The sequence below is a fragment of the Amblyomma americanum genome, chromosome 10 (genome assembly GCF_052857255.1).
Source record: "Amblyomma americanum isolate KBUSLIRL-KWMA chromosome 10, ASM5285725v1, whole genome shotgun sequence".
Taxonomy (NCBI): Eukaryota; Metazoa; Arthropoda; class Arachnida; order Ixodida; family Ixodidae; genus Amblyomma; species Amblyomma americanum.
The window spans coordinates 119,285,225-119,302,967 of NC_135506.1; the positions used below are offsets into that span (position 1 = coordinate 119,285,225).

At 48.1% G+C, this 17,743-nt stretch overlaps 1 pseudogene across 1 annotated transcript in view; it reads left to right on the forward strand.

Annotated features, from left to right (window-relative positions):
• The window catches only part of LOC144108671 (uncharacterized), a 53,888-nt pseudogene that overhangs the window by 12,193 nt on the left and 23,952 nt on the right, over positions 1-17,743 (forward strand). Inside the window, exon 4 of the transcript XR_013309494.1 lies at positions 5,231-5,539. The product of XR_013309494.1 is annotated as an uncharacterized LOC144108671 (transcript). The remainder of the gene's footprint in view (positions 1-5,230; positions 5,540-17,743) is intronic.

Below are 17,743 nucleotides of genomic sequence, written 5' to 3' on the forward strand. Positions count from 1 at the left end.
TGTACGAATTCCGGGTGCTCCCTTTCTTCCTATGCTCGTCTCGCAACTTTCCAGAGGATGATGGACACTACTCTTGCCGATCTCAAATGGCAGTCCTGTCTCGTGTACTTGGATGACGTTGTCATCTTCTCTGACACGTTCGAAGTGCACCTGAGTTGCCTGTGCGCTGTGTTCGAAGCAATTCGGTTGGGCGGTCTTTCCCTGAGGCCCGAAAAGTGTCACTTCGCTTTCGAAGAGTTGAAGTTTCTGGGCCACATCGTGAGTGCTAAAAGGGTTAGCACCGACCCCGATAAGACAGCCGCCGCCATGGCTGCTTTTCCTGTGCCCACCGATAAGCGAAGCGTGCGCTGCTTTCTGGGTCTCTGTGCCTATTATCGGCGTTTTGTGCAGAATTTCTCCCAGATCGCTGGGCATCTCACCCAACTCACTAAGGATTCCGAACCGTTATTCTAGGCCCTGGAGCAACAGAAGGCCTTTGAAGACCTCCGAACTCGTCTCCAAAGTATGCCCATCTTTGGACACTTCGACGAGTCAGCCGACACTGAACTGTACACAGACGCCAGCAACATCGTCCTCGGTGCTGTCCTTGTGCAGAGGCAGGATGGTCTCGCACTCGTAATCGCATACGCGAGCCGCACCTTGTCACGATCTGAAGCGAACTATACCACCACCGAAAAACAATGCCTGGCAATTGTGTGCGCAGTAGCTAAATTTCGCCCGTACCTATATGGCCGCCCTTTCAGGGCCGTCAGTGACCACCGCTTGCTGCGTTCGCTCGCAAACCTAAAAGACCCTTCGGGAGGGCTTGCGCGCTGGAGCCTTCGACTTCAGGAATTCGATGTCACCATCGTCTATTACTCTGGTAGGAAGCACAGTGATGCCGACTTTTTGTCTCGTGCTCCTATCGAGGACCCCCGAGCTGACCTCAACGACGATTCGTTTTTTCTTGGCGCCATCTACACGTCGGTTCTCATTCAACACCAAAGAGACGACAGTGAACTACGGCCCCTCATTGAGTGTCTGGAAAGAAGCGCTCAGTCTCCCCAGCGAATCTTCTCGCGCGGGCTGTCGTTCTGTTTACCTGACCGCGTTCTGTATAAGAAAAAATACAGTCCAACGGAAGCTGTCTGTCTACTCGTCGTGCCTACGGCCCTTCGCGACGAATTCCTGCAGGCCAGCCATGGTGACCCATCTTCTGGTCACTTGGGTTTTTGTCGAAATTTGGCACGAATACGGCAAAAGTACTACTGGCCCAGGGTTGCTGAAGTTGTGAAGCGTTAGGTAAGAACTTGCCGCTAGTGCCAGTGTCGCAATACGCCGCCGACTAAGCCAGCTGGCCTACTCCAGCCTATTGATCACCCTCAGGTCCCTTTCCCTCAAGTCGGCATGGACTTACTCGGCCCATTTCCAGAGTCCTCGCTGGGTAACCGCTATATTGTGGTCGCCACCGACTACCTCAGCCGATACTCTGAGACTAAACCTCTTCCCCGTGGTACTGCTGACGAAATTGCGAACTTTTTCATTCAAAACATTGCTCTTCGTCAGGGTGCGCCCGCCATCGTTATAACTGACAGAGGAACAGCGTTCACCTTGGCCCTTACGCAGGGGGTTATGCGCCTGAGCGCCACCAGTCACCGCAAAACAACCGCTTACCACCCTCAAACGAACGGCCTCACCGAACGGCTCAACATGACGATCGCCGACATGATCTCCACGTATGTCGACGCGAACCACCGGAACTGGGATGCCATACTTCCTTACGTCACCTTTGCCTATAATACTGCGGTCCAGGAAACGACACGCTTCACTCCATTTCGTTTAGTACACGGTCGCGAAGCCACAACCATGCTGGATGCGAGCTGCTTCCAGCTAGCACTACCTCCTCTGTTATTGGTGCTGCCCAATTCGTTCGTTACGCTGAGGCCGCCTGCCAACTCGCTCGACAGCTCATCCGGCACCAGCAAGTCCTCGACGCTCGGCGCTTTAACCTGCGCCACCGAAATGGGCGTTATCAGCCCGGCGAACAAGTCTGGGTGTGGAGCCCAATCCGCATGCGAGGACGCTCTGAGAAGCTTCTGCGCCGATACTTTGGCCCCTAAGAGGTGTTCCGCCAGCTCAGTGAAGTTACCTACGAAGTTCTCCCCCAGGAAACAGTTCGCTCTTCTAGACGGCCGACCTCCGAAGTTGCCCACGTCGCCCGGATGAAGCCGTACCCCGCCCGCTAGCCCCTCGCGCGTGTCTACACCACACGTGCGACTACCCTAGTGGTCCTGCCTCCCATTGCTACCACACCGAGTTGGCGTATTTCAGAGAGGTGGAGCAATGCCACACTACTAATTCCTCTAGTGGCGCCGTATCGCGGCTAAACTGCATTTCGTGGCAGTTGGCAAGCCTTGAGCTATTCGGAGCTAGGTTCTTAGTCGCCTTCATCTCTGGTGCTGCCTGCTGCCTAGCGCGTACCAAAAACGTCTTGCGTGTATAAGTAACGCATGTAAACCAGCCCTGCTTACGTCAACCGTTTCTCGGTGACAATATGCAAAAAGAAATCGTATGACACCACTCAGAAGGCTGTACGACGAACAGGTGCGGGACAATTTCGGTACGAATGTAGTCGGGAAAACTGGCTCCGCATTTAGGTCGCCCGGTGGGGAGTATTTATAGACGAACGACGTGTACCTCATTATCTGAAATTGCGGTGCTCGGCTTGCTGTGTGCGTCCCACGGCGGCTTGACGACGTGTTCTTTTCATCTGTGGTTTTCTGTACCATCCTTGAGTACGCTCACCAACACACGCCGCTGGCTTTCACCGTAATGGGACTTGCTCATTAAAACCGTTACTAGCCAATGGCTATGTGTCCATCAATGTTTGTATTTTGTAAGATATGCAATAAATAAATAAATAAACAATGAATGAATGAATGAAATGTCTCCTGCGCCGGGGTAATCGGAAGCTCCGGTATCGCACGGCCTCTCAGAAGCTCGGCGTGTGCGCACTAACACTCCCTTAGAGAAGAATTTTATCGTCCGTGTGAATACTGCTTGAAAGGCACACTAGAAATTTCCCACTAAAGGGTGGAATTGCATGTGCTGCGTCGCTATTAGAAGGACTACTAGGCCAACGCGGGTGTTTCATTTTAGCTTAGATTAATCCAACAGGCCATAAGTTGCATTCATTACCCAACGAATTTCGGGGTTCGAGCGAGTAGGCAGCTCAATTTTGTAGCGAAAGCTACACTACATTGGCCGGAGCGATTTCGTCCGTCTTGGCCATCTGCTCCTGCTGCGCAAGCGCAAGTTTCGCCACGGGTGCGCCGCGCGTGACGTCACATCTGCGCCCCCGCCGACTCCGCCGCCTCGCCCACTCCCCCGCTGCTCTTTGACGCCATGACTAGCTATGCGCCTTAATGCGCATGCGCGTCTTGTCACCGAACGATTACGGTAGGCGATGCACTCGGCCGTCAGTTGCAAGCCACGGAAGAAGGGAAGCCTTGCTCGTTACGGTAGCTTCCGCTAAGTATACTAGGCAACGCAGAGCTAAGCCACCGCTAATTTTTTTTAGCATTGACGACGCATCTCGAAAAGTCTGACGTATGTCTCGGCGGCACGCTTGTATGTGAAGCTGAAAAAGAGTGAGCTATTTCCTACTGCGCGAATAAGCACTACCACAGTGCCAACCTAAAATTAGGCGTTGGAGTTTTTGGTTTCAACCGATAAAAAGGAACCGTGTATCCTGAAATAATCTTTTTTTAGTTTCAAGTGAAAAATGATTCCTTCAACCAAGATTAGGCCACAGCCCACTGGTTCCTGAGTGCGAGTTACACTTGGTTGGTAGAGAGAATTACTCCTTGCGGAAATTAGAAGCAGGTGAACTGAAGCAAAGGCAGCATTGGATTTATTAGTGCTGTTGAACGTTTTGCGGCATTGGTCGGACGCTTTGGACAAACGTGGGTTTCAGGCCTTTCCACTACCTTGCCAATCTACGTCTACAAAGGTTGCGCCTTATACTGATAAAGTGTCATTACCATATTAGAGCGGTTAATTGGTCAACCGTTTGAGACACTCTTTACATAACGGTATGCGTATAGCAACCTCGAAGCTTTTCCTATTGTGCTTTAGCTAGCGATAATTTTTTCGTTTCAAGGGAAATAAGCCCCCCTTCCCAGGGAAAATGGAGATTTTTTAGCCATTTATCGAAAGCAGCAAAAGCTATTCAACAAAGCACTGAGCTTGCTAGCACATCTCCACCCATTTTCTTGATGATAGATCTTTCCACTGGTACAAATGACATTTTTCTTGATTTCCTGCATCATGTGCACTTCCAAAACAAAGAAGGATTTCATGAACACCAGGATTCTGATTTCCTAAATCCTGGTGTTTTAATGTTATTTCCAGTCTTAATTACATTTTATGTGAAAGTTTTTATTTTCGTCTAAAAAATAACCATTGGAATTTTTCGTGTGGAAACTAATAAATTGGATTTATTGAGGCCCGAATGTTCTTTTTATGCTAACAAATATTCATTTCGAATCAAAAAGACAAATGGCTTTTGAAAGAGTTGAGAGTTTTACTGTAGCATGTAACAACGCTGACAACTTTTGAGACCGTATGAAGACAGTCAACGCGTAACGATGCACAAACCCCTCTTTTATGTTCTTGCTTCCGCGACGGATCATCGGATTTCCATCCCAACCGTCATCATTGGGACTACGTAATCTGAGGCCCTCTCGATTCTTCAGGATTTATGCTCGGTTCTCTTTTAGAGCGGTAGCTCTACTCAAGGCAAATGTTGCTCACCATTTCATGCGTGATTTGACCCTGGTTTCACTTTGAGGTGCACAGCATAAGAACAGATTGACATTGAAAGATTGACCTTGGCTGATTTGACCAAAAGCGATGTTCAAACATAACTGAGCGTGCCTGACACGATGGTGGCCTCCAAATTTGGCCCTGGCCATTGCCCAAATGCTATGGCTCGACCTATCGTCTGTTATGTCTGCTATCGGCTGACACATGATTACTGATTCAATTTTCTGTCTTTTTTTGGCGGAGAAGCAAAAAAAAACGATTTTTCTTTTTTTTCTGTGTGTCAGAACCTTCGGATTAGTGCTTCACAGAAGATGACAAGAGGAGCGCTTGCGCTAGGCACATACACGCAAGAGATGATTTTGCTGTGGTCTGAACTTCCGGATTATAGCTTTCGCTCTAATAAAGTTCCCCCTTCTTCACACAGTGCTACCCGTACAGCGTGGCCTCAAACAGCACGTCACCATCGAGCCTGCCCAACCTGACCCGCGTTGTGGGGATGCTGGACCGTGAGCTGGGCCTCGGAGCCCTGTTCCGGCCCTCCCTGACTACCGCGCGTCGCCGTAGGCAGCCGGACACCACGGTGCTCTTCCTCGACCCGCCAGAGTCGACGCCCTCTCTGCGTCTCCGTGGAGCCGGCGGAAAGATGGACCAGGAGGGGCTGCTGAAGAAGATCGCGGCCGGCTTCGCGCTTCTCAAAAATCCTGGTCGGAAAATCAATGACGAAGCTAGGCAGGTGAGTTTTGTAATAACTTTCTGGCTGTGAATCACCCCGGGTTTAACGGTTCGTCATGTTTCTGTGGTCAGTGCACTGCAAAGTACCTAATATGCTTACAAAGTTGAGATTTGTTATAAGAATAGAACCAGCATTTTAATTATGATAAACGCAGCCCTGGCGGCCGAAGGTCAATAAGAAGAAGTGGACACAAATGCGCTCACAATCAGCGCAGTTGTGCCCACTTCCGGTACTTGTGCGTCGACCGCCAGCGCTGCCTTTTTAAGAATGAATGCCAACCAACTCGCCCAGCAACATACTTAGCCCAGAATGTTAAAACAACGCTGCAGCAAGCCAACGAAAAGAAAACTACAGAGTCGGACAAATGCACGTACAAATTATTGTAGCGATAGCTTCATTACGGTAGCATTTCGAGCCTTCAGCGTGGCGGCGCCGCCACGCTCTCACGTGGTTGGTCAGGTAGTACGGAGCAGCTGTCGGCGGCGCCGCGCCGTGGCTGGTCACGTGGTTCGTCACGTGGTTTGTCACGTGACCAGCACGTCGTGCGGAGCGGCTGCTGCTGGCGAAACCAAGCTGCAACAGCTGCGTGCATGCGCCGTGTCAAGTTGGACGAAGATGAAGGAGGAACGCCCAGCGAAACGGAGCGGGGAAAGGACTTACTTTGCAGTTCAACTGAGCAAGTGCCACCCGGCCAGCTGTAGCTATCGCGTCACTCCAGGTTTAACCAGAGCTAAACCACCGCCAATTTTTTACCCTTGGGGTACGCCGATTCGTTTGTAATTGAATTCAGTTTCATTTTCAATTCTTCATTTTCATACAATATATGGAGGAGGCCGAGCAAAAGTCTCCGTGGGAGCAGCTTGAAGAGCCCTGACCCCCTTTGCAGGCATCAGCAAGGAAGCGATGCACGCATCGTCTAATTGCGACAACGGCAATCTTTTTATCCCATGTTTCTGTTTTTTACTAGTTAACTTTTCAAAACATACAAAAACATCACTAAAATAAATGCTCAATGGTGAATCTTGCCTCATTTCCACCAAAAATATAGCAAATTATTGAGCAGCAGCGATTTTCACACTAACTCTTCCCGAAACACATGCCCACACAGTGGTGACATTAATAAATAGGGCTAAATCATATGACAGCCGTGTTTTAAAGGAATAACTTTATAAATTTGATTGCAGGAAGGATTTCTATTTGATGGGTGTTAAGCTGTCAACATAATATGTCTGGATCAAGAGTGTAACTGCCATAGATTTTGAAATATAAGGTACCCAGCCCACAAAATCCAAATAAACAAGTTGATTAGATAACACGTTGAGTATTCGCTTAATTCGGCCTTGCTGTGCCGCCGTCAGCACGATTAACACGAACGCTCGTGCACGTGCCTTCCTATCATGGTGGAAGCAGGACAGCATCTCTCTCCAACCATCGCAACCACACCGTGCAGCATTGCCTCGGACTCAGAGCAGCCTGTGCGCCCAGCGCTCAGGGGCTGTAATGTCAGTGTTGGACGCGCAATCGAGCGTTCGTGTTAAGCGCGATGACGGCGGTACTGTCAAGGCCAACAGACCGCACCAAGATATCTCTCCCAGTTTCTAACATAAAAGTATGTACAAATTAAAAAAAGTCACCCTCTAGGTTGCTTTGCTGAAATGCCGTTTTGTTTAAATGACGTAGGAATGCCTTCGTGCACCGAATTTTCTAATAATGTGTGCGCTGTGACTTTTTTCCCGCCTGTTGCCTGTATGTAAAGGGCTGACGTACTCAAGCTGGCTGTGCAGCGTTTTTTTTAGTAGCCCTCTCCGTATATGTCAAATCTCAAAACTGTCAAAAAGCCACCAATGAACGTTTTGCCTCACTGTCCCCATATATCGAATGGGCAAGCAAACTTCTTTTATTTCAAAATAATGAAATATTGTTCAACACATTTCTTCATAGTAGGCGCTCACCGGCACTTATAACAAGCGCTTCTATTGCGATGAAAAGTATTCACATAGTTAACAGAGGCCTTGTTTTCCTAACTGGAGATGTCGTTTTACTATTTATTTGACGAAGCTTTCAATCTGACAAGAAGTGTGTCCCCGCTAAAGTGGCTTCACATCGCTATTCGGAAAAACCTCGCCATCCACGTAAATACGTGACCTATTTGAAGACGACTGCATCCTCGCTTTCTGAAGAAGCTACGGACGTCCTCCCACCTTCTGACGCCTCCTGGAAACCATGCATGAGTGCAGCTGAGCTGGGCACAGACGCTAGGCCTAGTGCCTCCGCTGCCACACTGGCGGAGTTGGCTCTGCTGGCGGCTCTCGTGGCAGCACCTGCCACGCAGTCGACACCTGATCCACGGCGCCAGGCCCAGCTTTGTGCTCCCGGTTCATCGGCAGATGCACCCCTCCTGCCTTCCCGAAATGCCGAACGGCTCGTAAGTGATCTGCCACCAGGGCCAATGACCATCAACTCTACACCACAGGATGGGCCTCAAACCGCACGGCATGATGAACCGGGCATTCCAATGGACTTATCGACACCTCTACCCGTGCAAAAGTGCCCTCGCGCAACTCACAAAAGCGTCCCTCAAACGACAGCCAACCGATTCCACCTTCGGCAAGTGATGGCTCCCAAGGTAAGCGCACTTGTCTTACGATCGAGAACTCGGTGGAGCCTACACCCGGATCGTCTTCTTACAAAGTGACCATTAAATCATTGGCCAACAAAAGCCTCACGGATATACCAAACAAGATTTTACAAGCTAACTTGGATGCGTGCCTCGGAACCAAAGGTTTTCTGGGGTTCACAGCCAGGACAAAGTCCAACACCATTGCAGTGTGGCTTCCGACTCTGACTGCCATAGAACCGCTACAAACGCTCACCAGTATTTCACTAACAAGCGAAATCTCAGTGCCAGTACAAGTGTATTTAGTTGAAGGCTCCGACTTGCAGCGTTGCGTCGTCTACAACGTCGACATCGCTGAGGATCAAGCTGCACTCCAGCGTAAGCTGTACTGTCCCCCGCACCGTGCCATCCAGGCAGGACGCATGCGAAAGGGGCGCTCTTGCATAGTCACCTTGCAAGACCCTCTGACACTACCAGCCCGTCTGTACTATTACGGCTGTATTTTACGGCCTCGGTCATATAAACCGAGTGCGGTATACTGCTATAACTGCTTCCATACTGGGCATATGCGCAAATCCTGCCCCTTCACTGCTGCCGGTGAATGTACATCGAAAAGAAAAGTGGCTTATCGATGCGGCCTTTGTAAGTCCGACGACCACGAGATAACATCTCCAAACTGTCCGACAAAACAAAAGGCAACACAACAGGCTTGTCGTCGAATGACTAAGCATTGGCCAATACAAGACAGTATAACTTCATTGCAGACATCCAATCGGTTCGCAGCTCTCCAGTGGGATGACGACAAGTAGCCGGAGCTCCCTGAGCACACCTCGCATGATCCTTCAGCTCAGCAGTCTTCTAACGGTACTGTGCGAAAAGAACGTCTCCGAAAACAGCCAGCAAAACAGCGCAGTGTGCCGGAACTACCGCAGGATGATATGGCCGCAGTCGACGAACAAATCGCACGTCTTCTAGCGGACGTCACCAAGCTCCGGCAACACCGTGAACTGCTCGCTCGACGTAGACGGGCAGCGGAATCATCCGTCATATCTGTCAATGGCGCAGCAACATCGCCTTCCTGCCGCCCACCAGTGTGATTTCCTACCGCTTCTTCCCAGATTACCGCAATGCCACTGGACAACTCTGCGACTTCTTTGCTCTGGTTTAGGGTCAACCAGTTGTCCAACCTGACGTCCGTGAATCTGCAGCGCTTGGGCTAGTAACTAGAAATGGCAAGTTCCAGTCCTGCTGGTGTGCTGCAGTGGAACTGCAGAGGCATTTCCACGAAGGTAGGAGAGCTCAAGACCCGACTACAAATTCCCAAGCTCCAGGTATGGGTCATGTTGCTGCAGAAAACAAATGCCTTGCCATCGATTCCAGGCTTCAGTGCCTACATGTCTCCTTCAATGATAGACCGTCGTGTACAAACTGCTGCTTTTCCGGGAAAGGCGGCGATGTATGTGGACTCACGTTTTCCGCATGTACGCCTTGCTCTCGAAAACTGGTGCACGTCGTATAAAGATGTAGTGGCAGTGGCTGCGAAACCTAAGAATGGAACCGCTGTGGTTTCAATTTACGTTAGACCAGCTGGTGGTGCTTCCTCCCGTATTAATCTTGGCTGGTTAACAAGTGTCCGTCGGCAGTATCCCGGGTTTCCGATTTTAGTCGGAGGCGACTTTAACGCCCCTCACCAGGATTGGGGGTACCCCACTTCAAGCCCTCGTGGCAGGCGTGTGCGGGACGCCTTCACGGATGCCCAGTTTGTGTTGCTCAACCATCCTGGGACAGCAACACGGCCAGTGCGTCAAACTCGCAGTGCTTCCTATGCTCCAGACTTGACGTGGTGGTCGGGTCCGGGTACTCCCTCCTGGCACATGGAGCCAGACTGCTGGGGAAGGGATCATCACCCTATCATCGTCGGCCTTCAGACCTCACCTTTACGACATTTACGCTACAAATGTTCTGTGATCAACGGGGACAGTTTTCGCTCCTGTATGGACAATCTCTCCTCGGACTCTTCACCAATCCTTGTTGAGCGCATACAAACAGCGCTCAACCGTGCTACAACTACCACATGGACTGATTTTGGTCGACCGGCACCAGACCTCAGCCTTCTTAACTTGTGGGCGGCACGTCGTCAAGCGGAGCTGACTGCTACGCGAGACCCTTCCTCGTCGCAGGCACGTACGCGATTGCACTATCTTACAGCTAAGGCACGCAAATATGAACGCTACCTCTCTAGACGGCAGTGGCATGCGTGGTGCGAACAATTTTCTGCAAAATCCTCGAATGCCTCTCTCTGGCGAACATTCCGTACAATGGAACGCGGTCGCCGTTCGACTGACGCAGCAGCAACCGCATGCTTCGCGGCTAACTTGTCGCCAGATGATTTCGCCGAAGAAGCAGCGCGAAAATTTTTCCCAAAATACGATGCTGTGCTTTCTTCAGCCGCTAGTTTAAATATGGCAGGCATCCCAGCGCATGTATATCAAATGCCGTCTGATGTCGACGTAGATGGAATTGCGAGTCCATTCTCTATGCCTGAGTTGCTGGCTGCAATAGATGATGCGGAACGGAAAACAGAGCCCGCACCGGACAATATTCAGTACGAGGTGTACAATAACCTGAGTAGCGCTACATTCCCTCAACTCCTAGACACCATAACAAAGTATGGTTGGATGGCGTAGTGCCCGAGAGGTGGAAATCCGCTGTCGTGATTCCTTTCCCGAAACCAGGAAAGCCTCCGACGGACCTTGCCAACTTACGACCTATCTCCTTAACTCCTACGCTGTGCAAGCTGGCGGAGAAAATCCTTGCCACGCGATTGTCCTGGTGACTAGAGCAGCACGGTTTTTATCACCTAGCACAAGTCGACTTTCGTCCATATATTGGTACAGAGGACGGGTTGGCAGTCTTGGCATCTGCAGGTTTGTCATCTACCCGCAGCCGCAATGGGCGTACTGTTTTAGCAATGGACGTTGAAAAGGCATATGACATCATCAGTCATGCAGCCATTCTGAACTCCATTGACATGCTTCATCTCCCTCTGAGAGTGCGTAGTTTTGTCGCATCATTTTTGCAAGGCAGAAAATTTGCAATACGCCTCAGCGGCGAAGCGGTCGGATCATTTGTTGCTCTCCGCGGCGTGCCCCAGGGACCAGTATTGTCGCCGACGTTATTTAATATTGCTTTCATCCCACTGGCTTGGCGCTGACATGACATCCGTGAGATAAAATTTCTTCAGTACGCTGACATCACTGTGTGGAGTACTCACCAAGATCTCCGTACTCAGGAGGCCGCCCTTCAATCTGCCTTGGATGTTACCTGTAATTACTCATCATCCATCGAACTTCAGCTATCAGTGCATAAAACAACATACACGTGAGTCGCCAACCGCTGGGGACGCCGTAAACTTGCTGCAACTCCAATCCGTCTTTGTCTATCAGGCATCCCACTACAGGAAAGTCCGAGTGTAAAAATCCTTGGCTTTATGATTCACCAATCAGGATCAGCGACTGCATGGCTTTCTCAGGCAAAAAGGCAAGCTATTGAGACTTTAGGTTTGATTAGAAGAATTGCTCCTAAAACTGGTGGCACAGGCTCGTTCGTTGCACGGCAATTGGTGAGGGCAGTTCTGCAGCTACGTATTGTTTATCAAGCCCAGTTTAAACATGTTACAAGAGCCGAATGGGATCGCCTTGGAGCCATGAACCGAGAGTCTATGAGGACAATTAGATGCCTTCCACGCATCACACCGGTCATAGCTTTACAAGAGAATGCGCAACTGAATACCATTGATGAACTGGTGCAGCAGCGCCGTGAAGTGCGCAGCCTTAAGGCCAGTCTATCGCACTCCATGCATGCACTGAAAACTTATGCATCGTCACACTGCATTCTTCAGCCGCCAACGCCAGTTCTTCCCCCATGGAAGTTTGTACAGCTCAGCGACAACGAGCCAACAGGTAATCGCCGGCCAACATCTGCTAATTCGGCATCGTTGCTTCGCCAGAAATTTGAGGAACAAGATTCTTGCCTGCCTGATGGTTCCATTGTTGTCTACGTAGACGCAAGCATACAAGACTACAAAGCAACCACAGCTGTCTACTGTCCGTGCCGACCTGCCCTGAATCAAACCTCTTGGTTTCAGCTTACGGAACCCCCTTCGTCCTTTTGTGCTGAGCTCGTTGCTGTTCAAGAAGCACTCTGCTCCGTGGCCGACATAACTATGCTCCCTGTGGCCCGCGTTGTCATCCGCACTGACGCCCTTCAAGTAGTCCGGTTGCTACGACGTGTTAGCCGCTTTCCAACGATGTCAGGACATCCACCGGCTCGCGGCACGCATCCCGCAGCCTGCACGTATTGAGTGGGTCCCACGGGACCTGCTGACCTATCAAAGCCAGGCACATTTAACGACCGGCCTTGCGAATACAAACTCATTACCGCCTCGGCTGCTTGATTTGGACAATTTTATTTATTTAACAAATACTGCAGGCACTAAGTAGGCCCTAGCAGGAGGGGCGAAAAAAATACAGCATTTTGAATATCAATTCATCGTGCGAAACATAAGTAAAATACACTAGGACTTGTTCAACTCTTACAGTAAAACATGCATAAACACGAAACACGATTATGAGGTAGATTACAACAATTTGTCAATGGAATCAATGGACATGATGACGTTAGAAGGCAGCTTGTTCCATTCCTCGATAGTGCATGGATAAAAAGAATATTTAAAGGCATTAATTTTAGTCTGATACGGCGTTAAAGAATGTGCATAATGATGTCTTGTGGGACGAGTTGCAAGGGGTGCAAGGTTAACATCGTTACTCATGGCGAGTTTGTTGTTTTTCAGCAGAAATAGAAATTTTAGTCTCTGGATTTTTTACGTATTTGCAGTAGTGGGATGACATTTTCTTTCATTAAAATGGAAGGAGAGTCAGATGCGCGATATTTAGAAAAGATGAACCACTCGGCTTTCCGCTGTAAATCCTCCAATGCCTCAATATTCTTTTTGGTATAAGGGTCCCAGACTGTGCAAGAACACTCTAGTTTGAGTCTTATGAGGCTGTAGTATGCTAACTGCTTTATCCGGGAAGGAACGTTTTTAAGTTTGTGGCGAAGAAGTCCAAGTTTTCTGTGGGAGGATGAGCATGCATTGACAATATGACTGTTCCAACTTAGATTACTAGTTATGATAACACCGAGGTATTTATATTTCTTAACTTCTATAAGAGGATGCGATGGGAAGGTGTAAGGAAATGAGTGTACAATGTTTTTGTTGGCGATTTTCATAAACACTGTTTTCGCGGAATTAAGCTGCATCTCCCAATTACTGCACCATGTGCCAATTTTCTGGAGGCTAGAGTTAAGGAGGATTTGGTCTTTAGGGCTGTTAATTTCGTTGAACAAAATGCAATCATCAGCAAAGAGCCTAATTTGGACCGGTTCAGATATAACCGTAATGATATCATTAATATATATATTAGAAATAACAACGGGCCTAGCACACTACCTTGTGGAACACCTGAAGTAACTGGTAAAGAATTTGAATTATAACCGTCAATGCTAACAAACTGTACACCGTTGGTGAGATATGACGAAACCTACGTGATTACAAATTTAGGAAGACCAATTAGTTCAAGTTTATATATTTAGCATGTGACACAACATAAAAGCTTATTGAAAATCTAAAAAAATGGCATCGACCTGCCCCGAGTGGTTAAGGACTGTTGCAAAGCTGTGAATAACCGATGTTATTTGGGTCACAGTGGAAAAGCCTTTCCTAAAACCATGTTGAACAGAAGAAAGTACACCATTGTCATCTAGAAATTTGGCTATGTAGTTAGCTAAAATATGCTCTGCCAATTTACAACCAGTGGAAGTGAGTGAAATGGGACGATAATTAGCAACAAGTGCCATGTCACCCTTTTTAGGCACAGGCACAACACAAGCTGTCCTCCAGTAGGAAGGCAGTCTTCCTGTTGCAAACGACGTGCGAAATATTATTGAAAGAAATTAAAAATAACTTCTGCATAACGACGCAAAAATACGTTGGGGATTTTATCCGGACAAGAAGTCGACTTAGTTTTAAGATTTAACAACAGTGAAGTTAATCCTGGCAGTGATACAACATCTGGATCAGGAAAACAAAATGCATCACTACGAAACCTACATGGATTTCGATTTGAGAATACACTATGGAAGTGCCTATTAAAGTGCTCGGCAATGGTAGTTTTGTCAACAAGGATTGCACCGTCATGCATAATTCGGTTAATGGGCTTTTTCTTTTCTGTTAAATAGTTCCAGAACTTTTGGGGGGAGTCATGAGTAAAGTCCGGTAGTGTATGCTCAAAGTAGTACCGTTTTGCTTTCTGAATTTCTTCAGTAAGGCTCGATTTGAGAGTTTGAATTAGAGATCGAGTGGATCCTCTTCATTTCAACCGTTTAATTTTCCTCGTAAGATGCACAATGTTTCGACTGATCCAAGGATTTATCTGGCGTGTTTTCTTCACTTTCGTAGGGACAAAATTGTCTATGCAATGGAAGCAAATTTTTTTAAACCTTTCCCATAATTATCGACGTGAGAACTATGAAAAAAATCAAGGCAATACACAAAGTAATCCAGCACGCTTTCGTCGTTTGCGTGTGAAGAATCCTTGAAAGGAACTATTTTAGCGACAGTTTTTTTGTTCACAGCATGCACTGGAAATGAAACGTAGACCATACTGTGATCAGATAAGCCACATTCTACCAACACTGAAAAATTTTGAATGGAACGACTTAAGAATACAAGATCAAGCACCGAGGCAGAATCACCTTGCACACGTGTTGGTTCTCTAACAACTTGTTGCATGTCATGGCAAAGCATTATGTCACAACTTATCAGCATGGGCACCAAAGCCTGAAAAGAGAGGTGGGTAATCCCAGTCGATTCCTGGCAGATTAAATTCTCCCGCCAGTATAAATCTGTCACCCTTGAATTTGGACATATGATCAGCAAGGTCATTTAGGAATAATATTGGTGAATCTAGAGGTCGATAAGCTGCAAAAACTAGGTAGGACTGGCTCCAGCAGATTGCTTTTGAAGAAATATTTTCGTGTCCAGAAATTTCCTTTAGGTCGATAGTGCGACAGCCATGTTTTACAAGAACCGCTATCCCCCCCCCCCCCCCCCCCCCCCCGAGAAGGCCTGTCACAACGGAATACTTGATAGCCGGGAGGAAAAACGTCACTGTCATCAATGTCGTCTCGTAACCAGGTTTCCGTAATTACAGCAATACGTGGATCATATTCAAGTAATGTAGCCTGAAGTTTTTCTGTTTTCTTTAGGACACTACGTGCATTGATGTTTATTAGTCTGAGTTTTTGGTAACTGGGAGCCGCAAGTCAAGGAGTTTGTGAGCCGCCCTGAGGCCTAGCCTGCCAGCCTGCTGCTTGGGAGCCTGACCTGGCAGCTTCACTCGTGCATTCTTGGTATCATCCCATGCACACAGTATTCCATCTATCAGCAGCTTATCGTTCAATAGAATTGCTTTTTTGCCTTCCTTTTTCTCTTGCTTGGCACTTTCCCACAAGAGCTTGCGTTTTCTGAGTGTGTTGCGGGAGTAATCACTTTGCAGGGATATGTCTTCACCTTTAAGTTTGAAAGCATTCTTCAAAACTTTCTGCTTTTCATTAAAGACCTGGAAAAAGATAATGACAGGTGTTGTTTTCCCTGGCCTGCCAATCCTGTGGATTCTTCCTACAGAAGAACACGAGACTCCTAGTTTTTCGGAAAAAATACCTTGAAGTACTTTTTGCTTAAGATCAATGTCGCTTTCATCGGGTTCTTTCACTCCGAACACTAGCAGATTTGACCTTCTACTTCTATCAGCTAAATCATCAATCTTGTTCTGAAGAGAACGCACAGTTTGTTCAGAGGTGTCAATTCGATTTATATGTTGTTCAAATTCCAAAAATTTTGAGCACAGGTCATTGACTGTTTTTTGAAGATTAGTTTGCTGATCCCTAAGGGCTGTTATTTCAGATGTTAGTTTGTCCTGACCTTGCACCAACTGCTCCAATAATTCGCGAGTGTTTGGTTCATCAGGGCCAGGATTCAACTCGACATCGCCACACAGCAACAATCCGCACACAAGATATACATCATAGGCAATTTCTAAGCACTTTTGTGGGCACGGCAAAATCAAAAGGAGCAAGTAATCACTTTTAATGCTAGAGTAATAGCCACAATCCTGCACAAAGCAGAAGAAGGGTCTGTTAGGCGACATGCCCACAGTCGATGCGCCGCGCCCACTGAAGAGGAAATCTTGCGGGACGTCTTTTAAAGCAGGATCCGTTGATGTCACGTGGTAGTTCGGCGGTAGCGCTCCAGTCGTGAAGTTGTTGAGCAGGTAACCGTGCGTCATCAGCGGTAACAGATGCCAGAGACACGTGTCGACAGCTTGCGCGTCGAAGTTGCCTGGCGATCTAGAAAGGAAAACCGCGATAACCTGCACAAGGCAGAAGAAGGGTTTGTTAGGCGACATGCCCACAGTCGATGCGCCGTGCCCACTCTTTCTTCTTTTCTTCAAGAAAGGAACTCCTCCGGCGCCGCACACGTGCTCTCATCCCTCCGTGTGCGGTAACCCTCCCCCGCGGTCTTACCCGTGCAGAGGAGGTTGCGCTTAGGAGGATCCGAGTAGGGGTTGCTCTCACACCAGCCGTCACTCGGAAGTGGCCTCAGTACAGAGATTTGTTTCCTCGGCCAGGGTGTCCGATATGTAAACACGAGGACTTTGAAGCCGACATATATCACTTACTGTGGGACTGGCTCTCAAGCCTACAAGGATCCGGCACCTGATGGTAGCAGGTCCTTCACCAAGGAACCCTGCTTCATACATTGCCTGGACGCAGGGACCGTACCATCGTTCTCTAATGGACTTCATCAAATCCGCTAACCTTTTTCCATTCATTTAATCTCTCCTACATCATTCATCACACCTTCATCCCTCACTGATGGCCTGGGACAATAAACTTCGCTTAAAAAAAAAACTTTCCACCTAAGCTTGTGAAAACGTGATAATCTGCCATGAAAATCACGATGTTCCACTAAATGTACAGTTTCCAGGGCGTGACATCATCGTCTAAACTGTACGTACTCTCCACTTAATGGTGTACACTCTTGTTTATAGCCACATATCTCGCTCATTCAGATAACCGTTGCAGATGACAAACTTTCAATCAGGAACTGTCGTCACAAAAACCACCGCCCCGCGAGTCACCCTAAAATATGCACGATATTGTTTCATAACAGATGCTGCTTACCATACCAAGCTTCCCTTGGCCTCCTGTGGCCCTCCCATCTGCTCTAGTGACATCTTCTTTCAAGAAACTGGTGAAATGCGATCGTATACCGCGGGAACTGCTCGGGTGTTTCACTGTTAAAATATGTCTTCAGTATACTATATTTTATTGTGGCTATGGTGTAAAGCTCCCCAAAATTGGGAATGGGGAGCAGAATACGGACAAAAACAACTTATCACCCACCATTGTAGCGCAGCTTTGCTGTTTAGTCATTTTCCAACTTTCTAGACCAAAACAAAAAA